Below are 14,720 nucleotides of genomic sequence, written 5' to 3'. Positions count from 1 at the left end.
GAGAGGAAGTAAGACAGGAAATGGCATACTCGAGTTTGGAGGGGAAAAAAAAAAAGCATGATTACAAGCATTACCTCTGCTCTAAAAGCTGGCTAAAGAAAACCCCTGCTCAAAAATCTGCCAGAAGAGGGGGGTAAAAACACACACACACAGAGAACCACATTCTGTTTAAAAAAGATAGAAAATGAAAGGCAAAGAGAGAGACAGAGGAGGCAGAGAGACAAAGGCCTAATCCTGAGGCTGCCAGTGAGGGAATGAGAACGAAAGAGAAATAACAGAGACACAGACTGAGCAGGGAGGAGTAGCAGTGAACTGACCCCTCCCTCCCTTTCAGCTCAGGCAGGCGGACACACCCTTTTCTGGAAGCCGAGCGAGAGACACACACAGAAAAGGAGAGAGAGAGGTGTGGGGAGTGCTGAGGCAGAGGGACTCAACACACACACAGACACTAGTAAAGCACACACCTCTTCTCTTCTTTTCTGTCTCCATTTTCTCTCTATGCCCACTTCCTTTCTCTGACATCTAAATGTACTACGCCTCTATCTGAGAATTACTAGCACCAAACAAATGTTGGAATTTTTCTAAAGATGTAAATCATCTACTTGAAGGTTTCCCGAAGAATGGCAGCATAATATGACTTAAATATAAAGTGAGGTGTAGCATCGGTTATCATCTGAAATATGTCGTTATCCTCAACTGTCTATCAACGTGAATAAAGCTGCAGAATTACTTTCATTGTGTTGTAATTTTAGTCTACAAACCATATCCTCTTCAAAAGCAGTAAGTAAGCAAGTGTGCAATATGAAATATAATCTACATTTCGATATCTTCTATATTTCTCTGCACATGCTGACTGATTCTGCTGACCCACCACTTTGAACACTGCTGATCTACACAAGTAGTAAAAGAGATGACTTCCCTTCTGATTTTTTTCTGTCTCTTTAAACTCGGCTGTTGCTGATGCGACTGCGGTTACAGCCAACATTTCAGGGGAATTTCTTAGAGTTGTGGTTATGAAAAGAAATTTGACTTTGTGAGATTTGCACGTCCACATTTGAGCTGAAATGACATGTAAAGAGCTGTATTTCTTTACATCTATTTGCCAGGAATGTGAACCTAACACAATTAAAGCACAAGCGGAAACATCTTGTTGGGTCGCCCGATGAACGTAGTTGTGTGATTGAACCTGTACACGCTAAAGGACTGTCACACTGACCGATCCAGCACGGCGTGGGCTACTTCTACTACGTTTTCATTTTCTTTCTTTTGAGACAAAAATAATAATCTCCATCCACACAAGAGTTTTAGCTCCAGTAGCAGAACTAAACTTTGTTCATATTAACACGTCTGACAATGCATATCACATGACCATTAGCATAGACTGGGCACGCGCATGCCGGTGTAAACAGGAAGCAGATTGCCTGCGGTTGAAAATCATGGCTGTAAAAGGTGAAAAATATTTTGGAAAAAGAACGACAATGGCGAAAAAGTAAGATCAGGGATTTATTAGCTTGGACAGACGAGGTGGAAATGTTACTGAAAGGTATGTAAGCCTACCTAAGCGATAAGACCGACTGACTCGTGAATTGTCGTTTCCAAAGGGACCGTCCGTCCAGACTTCAAAGCAACTCCATAGTTTTCAAACCAAAACGGGGACAGCAGTGTTTCCAAATGTCTCCGTTTTAGGGGCTCGGGAACGCCAGAGTAGCGCAGACGTGAGGGATAAACATAGCAAAAGATACCCGTTTTTAAACCAAAACTTAATAGTGTAAATTAAGCCTTAGTACTGATCATGTCATCCTTTGCGAGCAAGCTTCACACAGGAAGTGATGGTGAAATGACTTCACGGCATCTTTCTCACAGTGCAAGAGGCGCTCAAATACACACCCTTGTTCTATACTTCCTGTCTGCAGTAACGACCCTGCTGTACAACCCACTGCTTATCAGGGGAAATAGTGCTATGTACAGTATCTACCATGGACTGTAAGGATGAGGGGTGTTAGCTAACCACATGCGTATAACATTAAATGTTATATTAAGGAACAGTAACTTGTAAAAGTAGCAATACAATCATTTGAAAATAAATGTTCAGCATTCAGTAATAACTTTTGTAAAAGATAACATTTTAACAGTAAAAGAATAGACATGTTAATGTCTGATAGTTTTTTAGACATTGAAGATTTATTTATTTATGTCTTCAGTAGAGTTCTAGATTAAATGTACTTACTGTGCTGTATACTTCAAAAAATTGGAAATAAGCATTGCTACAGAGCTGATTTTCTTTCTTTCTTCATCCTGAATCCAGTGCAGAGAGAAGCCATGATAAACAGTCCATGTCAGCCTAAAAACGACAGAATCCCTGGACTTTCCTACAGTAATACTAACAAGTGTTTTTAATCCATTTATTTTGTGTACTGTGTTGTGCCTGGTACTGCAGACAGAGACTGTTGCAATGCAAGCTGGCATGTCACCCAGTTCCAGGGGATTCCACAGTGAGGTGTGGCCTCAGCCAATCAGTCTGGGTGTGGCCGCAAGCACCACCCCTCTCACACACACACGCACGCACACACACACACACACACACACACACACACACACAGAGGACACACACTGGTCTCTCAGTCCCATTGTGATGGGACAGAGCCCCCTCTGTGTCTCTAGACAAAGGTAAACGCAGCTCGATGCCACACCTTCCCCCCCAACCAACAACCCACACACAGCCAGGCTCTGAAATTTCACCAAACAACCTCCCTAATACATATGAAGTATCATGTACTTTCTATCTCTTGCTCTTTATATCTCTTTATTACAGCGGTCAAAGGCCAAACAGACTATGTAACACCGCTACCATTGAGTTTGAGCATTTTTTTTTCAGCCAGCTAAAAACTGAGGGTAATTGAGTTTTTCCATGGCAGGGACAGTCAACAATCGCACATGAATAAATACATTGGTGTATTCATTCCATTGAAATGGACCACAATACACTGCAGCTAAACGATAGGTTACAAGTGCAACCTTTGATTTATTTTTATACTGCTATATGTTGATTTCCTGTTGTTAGGAAGTACTTTTTACTTTACTTAAAAGGGAAGAAAACTTCCTGTGTAGTTGTATATAGAGTTCAGAAGAAGATAAGATAAGGTAAAAGATAAAAACGATCAACTGGAACCAGTTCTCGAAGAGTGCAGGAAACAGCAACATCTGCAACCCTCCCGTTACACATTTAACTACATGTGAATTAGAACTGCATGAGTGAAATATGTTGAAGAAGTCTGGATTCCAAAAATTAACAGGATGTGCAGAGCAAAAACTGAGTGGAAAGGATGGTAATTAAACAACCAGAATCTGAAAGTTCTTCAATAAATATGTTCCAACAAAACTCATGTACTTCTAGTGCATTCTCTTTTGTCCGTTATCTTATTCTATCTTTTTTTTGGTAGGGGGGTTAGGGGTTTGTTCCAGCATGATGTTTTCAAACTCTTCCCCTTTGCTGGCCTCGTTAACATCTGTTCTCTTCTGTGATTGGCCACTTCTTCTCTGCCTTTCATGTTGGACCTGCCCATTCAGTTCTGTGGAGGTATCATAAATACAAATGTCTCTCCTTCAACAATCAAACAGATCCTGAATGATATCAGACACCCTCATCACCTTTTTCTAATCGTCTCATCAAGTTGTACATTTATCCAACGGAAAAACAAACAATGTAAATGTAATGTAATGTAAATGTTAACAATGATTGGCTGTCACAGTATGGAACCTCAGGAGGTGCTTTATCTCACAGCCAAATCGCATTCTGGATCCTATGTTTTCTCATCCCAAAGCTGTTTGGGGAATTTTTGCAAATTAATAATAGAATTAAAACACATTTGATGCTCGACAGTTAGATGATAAGAAGCACCCCTTTTAGTTGTGAAAGCTTCATTGTTGACATTTTTAGGTCTTGAGGAGGGAGGATTTGTTTCTGTCTGCGAACTGCACAGCTGAAGAGCAAAACACCTTTAACGAAACTACCAACTTTTTAAAGCCATCTTTCAAATCTACAGAGGTTTGAGCGTCTGATATGTGGAAAAAAAGATTTTTGATCAATTAAAAAAAAACATTTCATAGACTTTTTCATGTTTTATGTCGTATACAAATTATCTTATCTCACACCATTCTTAGCTTTCATATGCAGCAATGATTTCAAAGTTGAAAACAGATGTGTGTGATATTTAGCTACAGCGAAAGGCTGTAGCCAGACCTGGATTGAATAGGATTTTGCAAATAATTCCTTAGCACTTGTTTAAACCTAATCTGGAGCTCCAGCTAGGTGGAGTTCAGATGGAGCCACATAAGCAGTAAATTACAGAAAAAAAAACACACTGAATTAAAATGTAAAGTCATTTGAACTTTCTGTAGCTGTGCTTCAGCATACAAACCACACCCATTCTACCGTTCCGAACAGAATTAAGGAAACACTGAGAATCTTTTGCAAATCCGACTTGAAGGGGAAGGAGCACAGTGAGGGGGCCAGGAGTGTGTCTGTGTGTGTGTGTGTGTGTGTGATAGACCGAGTGAACATATATGCGCATGTTGCATGTGTGTGTGGAGGAGGGGTCCCACTGTGGAGTTCCAGGAATAAGAAGGGTAGGGTGGGGTGGGTGTGACCCTGTCAGCCTCTGATCCTACCACAGGAAGTCAGGATGGGGGAAGAGAGGGACAAGTAGGACTGACAGACAGACAGACAGACAGACAGACAGACAGACAGACAGACAGAGATGGGACCTTTTCACTGTCACTGCAGAGTGGAGGAAAGAGCAAACCTTTCTATAACCTGATTCGAGAGTCAAACGACAGACAGTGCTGCGGAGGAGGGTCTGGCTAGTCCACACAGCATTCTGGGATGGGAGAAAAACATGCTCTGGTTTATTGGCATTTCTTTAAACCAATCACAATCGTCTTGGGCGGCGCTATGCGCCGTACGGAGCAACAGCACCTCTGCAAAATAGCCTCGGGAAGGAACTTGTTTCGGTGGAACATGTGTCCGTTCAAAAGTTGTTTTAGTCGTGCAACAGAAAACTCAGATTGGACAGATAGTCTAGCTAGCTGTCTGGATTTACCCTGCAGAGATCTGAGCAAAGATTAACCATAGTCCTCATAAATCGACCAGAGTTTGTGTTCACACCGACTGCGAAGCATGTTTTAGAACTGGCTTGAATGCATAAAGTCAATGCAGGACCCGAGTGGATACAAGCAAACTCATATCTGCTCAGCAGTGTGCAGATTGAAGCAAGTTAACAAGTTTCTAGCCTCTTTTCTGTGAGCAGTTGCGCCTTCTCTCTCTTTTATATCATTGTTATTTGAATATCTTTGGGTTTTAGACTGTTGTGATGATACATTTTCACAATGATTGACATTTTATAGACTAAATGATTTACTTATGATAAATCAGTGACAAAAATAATTATTTGTTGGAGAACCTAAAAATCACCATAAGGGAACACCAGCTAATTAGGCCAAAACTCACTGACTAATAGTTGTTCTGCAGCCGTCCACTAGATCTGTCTCTGGGCTTCAAACAGGCCAATCTCAACATTTTTTACATCTATTTTTAATCGGTAAAGGCAGATTGAGGGTGAACTGAAAATTCTGCTTCATCCTCATACGGTCCCACACATTCACACCCGCTCTGAACAAACAAGTCTGTCACTGCTGAGCTATAGGGAGCTGAGGAGAGGAGTCTTGTCAGGTTTCTGAGGAGGGTTTGGACATTGAAAGTAGATGGCAGTAAGAAGGCACATATGATGGAGAGCTGACAGGTGGGGTGCTGGATGGACTTGTCATGAATGCTTCCCAAACATTTCTACTTTGTATTCAGACATAAAGGAATACCCTTATAAAAAAAAAAAGGTTTTGAGTAATTGTCTATACCTCTCACCCATAGCTCAGTCTGTCTGTAAAGGCCTGCTTTGTGTTTTATAGTTCTTACACTCATGCAGTCATCTGACAACAGAGACAGAATGGCAGCATGTGTATTGTGCGATTAGATATATTAAAACACAGTGTAACCCGGATTTTTCACTGGGCGCATCTGTGCTGCGTTCCGGCTGAGCCGCGGTTTTGTCCTCAGTCAGGTGATGAAGCTCTTGCCGTCCAATATGATATTGGGCGGCTCGCGTGAAAATAGACCTGCCGCGTATCTTTAGCGGAGCAGAGAGCCGTTTCACGCACACTTCTGGAACGTGCCGTGGCGCAGCTGGTGGAATTTCAAGCATTGACTTGAATGGCTGCGATTGTTCGCAGGGCCTGCTGCACCTCTAGCCTGGAAATCCAGACCCAAATCCGAAAGATTAAGGGTCTGGCATTGAGTAATGAAAATGGCCCAACTCGAGTTTGGGGCAGCAAGCATGCATTTGAAAAGCTCACTGCACGCAATTGGATAACACTGCGACCAATCACAACAATACACAAGGTGACGTATCCAGAGCCCCACACACTGACTTATTGGGATTTTAGCTTATTCACCGTAACCCCAAGAGTTAGACAAGTCGATATATACCCTTCTCATCTCCGTGCGTGTTGTAACGCTGTCTGACGGCCCCAGCGGCAGCAGCCCATCACAGAAAATGCAGGTGAATGGTTCCAGCAATCCTACTGCTCCGAATTGTGACAAAAGTGACAAAATAATGCCAACATGTTCCTATTTACATGTTGTGATTTGTAGAGTCACAGCGTGTACAAAAAACAACGTAACATGAGACACCGCCATCTTCTAACCGTAAACAAACCGGGAACTAGATTCTCAGACAGGCTTGCTGCAAAGCAAATCACTCGGCCCAAGTAGCAGAACTTCGCCTTCTGAGAACATAGTTCCTGGTTTGTTTACGGTTAGAAGATGGTCTCGTGTTATGTTGCTTTTGTGTTATGCCAAACCTACAAATCACAACATGTAAATAGGAACATGTTGGCGTTATTTTGTCACTTATTCGGAGCAGTAGGATTACTGGAACCAGTCACCTGCATGTTATGTGCTGGCCTGCTGCCACTGGAGCCGTCAGACAGCCTGATGAGAAGGGTATGTATCGACTTGTCTAACTCTGGGAGTTACAGTGAATAAGCTAAATTCCCAATAAGTCGGCGTGTTCCTTTAACTACAAGCGGAGCTAACTGGTAGATTAAACTGTAGTCATCTGTTTAGCTCACCTCAGGTCCGCCTATATCAGAAACACCGATGTGATTGGTGCAGCACGGCTACAAGGGCATAGTTAATGAGCATCATTACTCAATGCCAGAGTGACTCGCTGAGCAAATTAAAATTGTGCTCTCGCGAGAACTCTGGATTTCCAGGGTACTGGACCTCCGGAAAGCAGCGCAGATGCGCCCGGTGGAAAATAGGGGTTGGTGCAGACAATTGTTGCTTCACTACAATGTGTTTTTAAAGCTCTGTTCTGAGTGGGTAAAGGTCGAAACAGAAAAAAAAAAGTCCACGTAAGTTTATCTGGACCAAAGCAAGAACATTAAATTACAAAGAATGCCATGCTGTTCCCTCCTGCTCTCTGTGATCACCTATACTATGTGTTAATATAGACAATTTCATGATTGTGTTGTTCTCATTTACATATTCTTCTGTTTCTGTTGTCAGACAACGAAGCCGATATGAAATAGTAATTTAATAGCAGCTCATAAGTGACTGCTGTGCTGTGTGATCGGCTATACTGACAATTACAATGACACATCAAAATAAGTTACAGTTGACTTTTGTGTTTTATAAAATCTCCATTTTCCTAAAATACCAAGCCGGCGATCTAAGATCTATCTACTCTGAATGTTGCAGGATTGAAACTGAAAGAAAATTTTTTTTTTAATTAAACAGGTTTGCTGCAGACATACTCTTAGACTCTGGGATGTTGTTAATGATATGTTTTACTGTTTTCTGACAGACATATCTAGAATAATCAAAAACATAACCAGCGGATTTAAATCTATTATTACAGACTCGCTAGAAAATAAAAACTCTTGCTGAGCTTATTTTTTTTTACAGTGCGCGTGAGAGAGAGAGGGTGGGACAGAGACACTATCTGGGTCAGTGCTCTCCTCTCTGTCACTGCTGCCTCTCTCCAACACCCCCGGCCCTCTGCGTGCGTGTGCGTGTGCGTGTGCGTGTGCGTGTGTGTGTGTGTGTGTGTGTGTGTGTGTGTTTGAGCGGGGGGAGGGGGATTGCCCCAGTCAGCCGCACTCTGTTCATGCCCATATGTACACGTACACACTTCACGTATGCCCACACCCATGAACGCACACGCAGCACTTTCCCAAAGCATTTCCAAAAAAAAACTATTGAAGGAACACACACATATACACACACATGGACACACACACACACACACACACACACACACACACACACCAATCAGTCCTTTTCATCAGAAGTGCAGATAAAGATAACTTGGCTCCATTTGGCTCAAATTTTTAGTTTCTGTCCATATTCTGTTAGACTCAGTTTCCTTCAATTGTATTGTTATTAAACTATACAGCAGCAGCTTCAATGTGACTAAGAGTACAATCAGCATGAGAAGAGGAAGAGAAATAATTGAAAATAAAAAGACAGGCGGAAAGTTTTTTCTCTCCCCACAACGGCTGCCTGCTCATGGCGCTGTGGGTTCATTCTCAGTTCATAGTGGCGTCTAACATCCTCCTGACACGCTGTCTATAGCAATCAGATATAAAATGATCATTTATCAGTGCAGCGAATGCAAAAGCAGTCAAAGTTCAGGTTCCGTCCTAGTGGGAGGTTATGCATCTTTATAGATTTAATGGCACTTTGAGGGTTATTTTGACACGTTTCAGTAGAGAAGGAAGTAAAGGGACAAAGAAATGGTGCTACAGGAGGTCCAGACTGGTTACAGATTGACCAATAATGGCAGCGTTAGCATTAAAAAGGTTTCCCAGTCACTCCTTCACCAAGCCAAGTCTGTCACGTGGCTTTAGAAAATGTAATTATTTGCTGTTCCTGAGGATGTTGAGACCTTGGTGGTGATGTTCCAAGATGGCGCCCTGTTAAAAAAAAAGTCTTTAGCACATTTGGCTTTCAGAACACATGAATGGCACAAAAATAATACACTGATATGGCTCTGTGTGATTCTTGGACATTTGCTGCTTTTCTTGAATAGAGTGTGGTAGTCGTTGCCATTGACATCATCTGCCGTTGTGTTTACATTGGAGGCAGCATCAGCAACAGCTCGCTATCTGAAAGTACCTCTGGATGTACTAAAACATTTCATGCCAACAAACTCTACTGGAGCTCCCAGAAATATTTGGATACAACATTGTTGGCCAGTTATCGATGGGAAAAAGAAAAACACACCGAACACCTAAGGGCAGTCGTCCATTTACAGACAAGACTAGTTCAAGTGCAGGTCAGAAGCTCGGTGCCCTGATATTTCCGAAGAGCTGCAACTACGATTTACGTAAGTGAGACATGCCTGCATCAAACATGGTTGATATTTGTGATTCTTTGCTGATTGGTCAGACAAACCAATTCAGTGTAATCAGTGTCTATCATCTGTACTCTACCTGAGAGTTCCTGATAGTTTTACCTTTAACTAATCTGAATTGTATAAGAAACTGCAATGACATGGACCAAATTAAATTGCAGAGAGAAGAGAAGAGAAGAGAAGAGAAGAGAAGAGAAGAGAAGAGAAGAGAAGAGAAGAGAAGAGAAGAGAAGAGAAGTTGGGAGAGGGCAGGGAGGTCAGTTCCCATTGGTTTCCAGTTGAGGGTCCAAACATTGCACAACTCCTGTAACTGGAGTCACACACACACACACACACACACACACACACACACACACACACACACACACACACACACACACACACCTCCCCTTACAGCCTCAACCCTGAGAAGCAAGAAGACCCCCTCATAGGGAAGGAGGCTTCGAAGCAAAATGAAGGAAAAGTCTGTGTGTGTGTGTGTGTGTGTGTGTGTGTGTGTGTGTGTGTGTGTGTGTGTGTGTGTGTGTGTGTGTGTGTGTTTTTGCTCATACATATGGTGTGTCAGTGATTAGGGTCAGAAGCTTTTGGCCTGCACTTCCTTTATATAGATAAATTCACACATGCACGAACACACACACCCCTCCCTCTCTCATTTTTCTTCCCCCTTTTGACCTCCCTTACTTTATGTTGCTGTGTGCGTGCGTGCGTGTGGAAGGGTGGGGCTTGGTTAATAAGTTGCAGAGATGAGACGAGCAGTTGGGTGTTTGCTGGAGGCTGGTTAGGTTCTAAAGGGCTAGGCCCCCAAAAATCTGTTGTGTAACAAGCAATCCTGTGCTTACTATCCAGGCAGTTTTTTATATCACTTGAGATATCTCAGCGGGCAATGAGACAGAAAACATTAAAACTACTAGAGGGGCTGTGTTGGTTGGGGGGTGATGCTTCAGGTACCCGAGAGACAATTATGGTTTGATTTGTCAAATTTCATGAAAATATCAGAGTTTTTTTGCTCAACAGATGTACAGTGTAGATACAGTCAGATGATAAGTCATTCCTCCCATAACACTGGGATTTCCATTAATTATTCTCAGCCTTGCATGCTTCTCCATTTATATGGGTATGTTGCATGCAACTGCCCGCCATGTTGCTGTGGCCTGAGGCTCGCTGTACCAAGCAGTGCCATCTCTATATTGTCCTCCAAGGACGGAGCAAAACACCGACTGGAAGAGAGGGGAGGAGGAAGAACCAGTATGAGGGCACTGAGTCAGAAAAGAGAGTTAAAAAGGAGCTAGGAGTGGAGGATGAAAGAAAACAAAAAGAGATTAAAGAGGGGTGGACGAGGACGAGGTGAAGATGCGGGGTAGAGAAAACTAAAAATCGTAGTCAAGTCAGTGTAAAATGAAAAACAACACTGCGAGGGAAGAGGAGTAAAAGGAGGGAAACCTTTGTCACCCTCTCTCGCACAGCTGTGACCTTACAAGCGTATGTCTTCCTCCTCCTTTAACTCATTCCACTTTCTCTCCTCTTCACAACCCTCTCACAATCCTGCACTGTCCTCTCTGTTGTGTCTTCGTCCCCACAACACAGTAATTGCATGAATTCATTTGTAATACATTCAGAAAAATAATGAATATTGAAAGTAAACTTGATGGCCATGATGCTGTAATATTACATCATCACATGCTGAGTTAACACGCACACAGCACCGAAACTCCACTTCTACTTCTTCTTCACAGCGCTGACAGAGCAGACAAACTTATCTCCAGTCCCCAACCACTCCCTGACAGTTTTGCTCACTCCACCCCTCCTTCAGCTAGTGGGGCGACCACCGCCTCTTAAAGGGCCAGGGTCCTCCTTAGAGCGGCCTCCCCTGCAGCTGTACGCAGGGTTCACGACAGGAGGTTGCTGCAGGAAGTTCAGCGCTGGAGCTGCTCTGACGCTCATGGAGAAACGCTGAAAGATAAGATGTGCCGAGTGTCCGTGAGCCCTGGTCACCATGGATACTCGTGATCTTGAAAAGGCTGTCATCATGCCAAGATCAGGAGTACAGAGTACAGAAGAGCTGAGTGACTCGGATGTTTTCACTCGCAATAAATACAGCATGTTAAATACTAAATAAATGTTAAATGTAATTAAAAATCATTTTCAAAACAATGAACTGTATTCCACCATTATGAATGACATGATCCCAAAAATGTCACATAAGTAAAACTAAAATTCGAATTTTGTTTGTTTTTTAAATTAAGCTTTCTCTGAATCCCTACTTTGGATGACAGAAGCGTAGCCTGTACTGTAACTGTTTCAGCATGAATACCAACCAGCCCCTCTGAAAAGACATTATTTGCATGACCATTATTTGTTTGTCAGACTGCCTCATTTGTTTGTCAGACTGCCTTTTACCAAGGAAGAGAGTCTTAAATACATGAATTAGGGATGCGCCGATTTATCGGCCAAACATTGGTTCCAGCTGATATTCCCCTTGTTGACTGCCATTGGCCTGCCAGCAAAAGAGATGGAATTCACAGATTAAAGTGGCCGATGTTGATATGTTGTGTAGCATCAATTTTGTGCTTGCTAAACAATAAATAAATAAAACAACAGTAGCTGACATATGCTGCTCCTGCTGCAGCTGCTGACAACTACTAAGGCTGCAGAAAGGCCAATGGCTGGACACGACTCTGGCGTGACAGACGAGGGCAATGTGTGAGTTGTTTACAAATGAAAGTGAAAGAAAATGTCGCCTGTGTGGGAGTAATACACTGACTACATTTACATGCACATAATATTCCGTTTTTGGCCATTATTTTCCGAAAAAGGCAGTACTCCGACAAAGCGGTTAACATGGCTAATGAAGGTGAATATTCCACTAAGATTCCCGTTTACATGCAGCTGTGCAAAATATGATCAACATTTTTTTTTTGAAGTTTTCCACCATTGGCGGACACAGCCTCCCTCTTTCATTCCTTCAACCAGCTTCTTGAAAAGGTCGGCGTTGCTATGTTTGCGCATATTCAAAAACCTGTTGATAGCTAAGTCTTCATAAGGTTTAAAAGTGAATGTTTCTCCTTCTTTTCTTATAAGCATGCATTTTTACCGCACTGTTGGCTAGTTGGTTTGCGTACAGCAACCATAGCAACGCATACAGCTGATCTTAAGACGTAAACAGGCAAGAGGCCATGAACTGTGGTAATAACCCCGATGTGACGCATATTCTGAATGCGCTGTATACATGTCCAAAGAATGTCCAATGGTTTAGTCTCCCAGAATTAAGAAAAGCATGATTTTCTGCTTTTTATTTCTAAATATGTTGTCTTTCCACTTAACTGAAATAATAAAAAATCACCATAACTGCTGTTATAATGTTTTTACATGACAACAGCATAGGATACAAAAAGCACGGTTGGGATTTGGGGTCCAATTTGAACGTGCACCATACCATCGATGTCACAAGTGTTTCACAAATTTCCTGAAATTCAAGGATTACGATAAAACGGTTCTCTCTGTCTCTGTAACACACACACACACACACACACACACACCTTATCTAACCTCAGAGTTGAATCGAAGTGCAAAGAAAGTCAAGACAGCTCTGACAACTGCCTGACAACAACAGGAGAGACGAGTCAACAATTCATTGGTCACAGGCTCAAAAGTCACTGCTGTTGCAGAATATTCTCGCAGAGAACATGAAAACATGACATGCAAAGAGAGATAGAGAGAAAGAGAGAGGGGGGGAAGCAGAAGAAAAGTTAGAGGAGTTGGAGTAGTGAGATGGAGAGAAAGATGAGAGATGGAGGAATTGGAAGGAAGTTTGTCTCTGTGAGTAGATAATACATTTGATTCACTCACGTTGCCAAAAACAAACACAGACTGCTTCAACCCACAAAAAACATTTTGTGTTAGTGTAATTTGGATTTTCTTATTCTTCCTTTTTCATTCTGTATGGAAATGCTTTAAGCACTTTCCTGTTTTTGTTTTCTTTGCCATCATTACAAAAATAGATTGGCCGCTTTCATTGCCTGGCTGAGTGTTTTTTCGCACTTTCAAATTCTGCATTTTGGTGTGGTCGTGCCAGATGCAAAATCGACACAATGAATTATTTTATGAAGACAAACGTATATTTAAAAGATGCACTAAAATGCCGGCATTGGTATCTTTTCATTTAACGAAATTAGACAAAACTCTCCAATCAATATTGGATGTCATCCTACCAGCCAACTTTGGGTTAGTAGTCAAAAAGTATTGAGGTCCTAAAATTAAATGTACAACTCTACATTTACAAACACAATGAATATATCACTGTCTTTTATCAAAGTACACCGAATTGCCTTAAGAACCTGTATTTGTACAAAAACTACAGTATATTGACCATCATTGTATGACATTATATTACCACTGACTTTATTAATCCACCGCCTTCCATTATGATAACATCAATAAACTGCTCCTTTGCTGCAGCCACCCAAACAAACCATTAGATGCCTATCTGAGAACAGCTGCGTAACTAACCAATCACCCGGCAGCATCCACCGAGCCGACTGCCAACTTTCCTGCACCAAACCTCTTATAGATAGATAGATTTTTATTATGGCATTTCTCTGACGTCCACAAGAAAAAACACTGCAGGGAGTCAAGCACTGCAAGCTACATTTTATGTGAAAACTATACAAATAATGTGAATTATTTTCATTTAAAAAAACTAAATTAATCACATTAATGACACACCAGGGACACATTATTTATTATCACGTTATTTGAAGCTTTGTAAAGTTGTGTTGGCGAACATGATACCACAGCATTGCCTCTTTGCACATCCAGCAGACACAGAGCTAAATTAGCATTCAGATGGAGTCGTGTTTCCGTCCACCTGATGAATCCAAGTCAAATATTCATGAGGGAAAATATCCGGTTCTTTAGCTGCTAGACGTTCCATTGTGTTCACCAGCGAGTCGCTAACTAAGTCTGTCTGCTGTTAGGTTCTGGGCATTGGAAAGTGAGGCTGTCAGAGCCTTTGCTCTTAAAACAACTGGAAACGAGGCTGATGAGAGCACGAAACCATGCAGTAGGTGTGCAGTAAAACCAAAACAATGAGCCAAAAGTTGGCGAAGAGTCTGTAATTCAATTCAATTAAATTGTATTTATAGTATCAAATCATAACAAGAGTTATCTCAAGACACTTTACAGATAGAGTAGGTCTAGACTAGGGATGCACCGAATATTCGGCAACCGAACATTTTCAGCCAAAAACCAAAA

At 41.9% G+C, this 14,720-nt stretch overlaps 1 protein-coding gene across 1 annotated transcript in view; it reads right to left on the bottom strand.

The window, feature by feature from the left end:
- The window catches only part of klf8 (Kruppel-like factor 8), a 91,541-nt gene that overhangs the window by 33,737 nt on the left and 43,084 nt on the right, over positions 1 to 14,720 (bottom strand). The gene's annotated exons all lie outside the window — the stretch shown is intronic.

This window comes from Perca fluviatilis, chromosome 16 (assembly GCF_010015445.1).
Source record: "Perca fluviatilis chromosome 16, GENO_Pfluv_1.0, whole genome shotgun sequence".
Classification (NCBI taxonomy): domain Eukaryota; kingdom Metazoa; phylum Chordata; class Actinopteri; order Perciformes; family Percidae; genus Perca; species Perca fluviatilis.
Note: the sequence above shows the minus strand (reverse complement) of the source record. Positions and strands in the feature narration are given on the sequence as shown.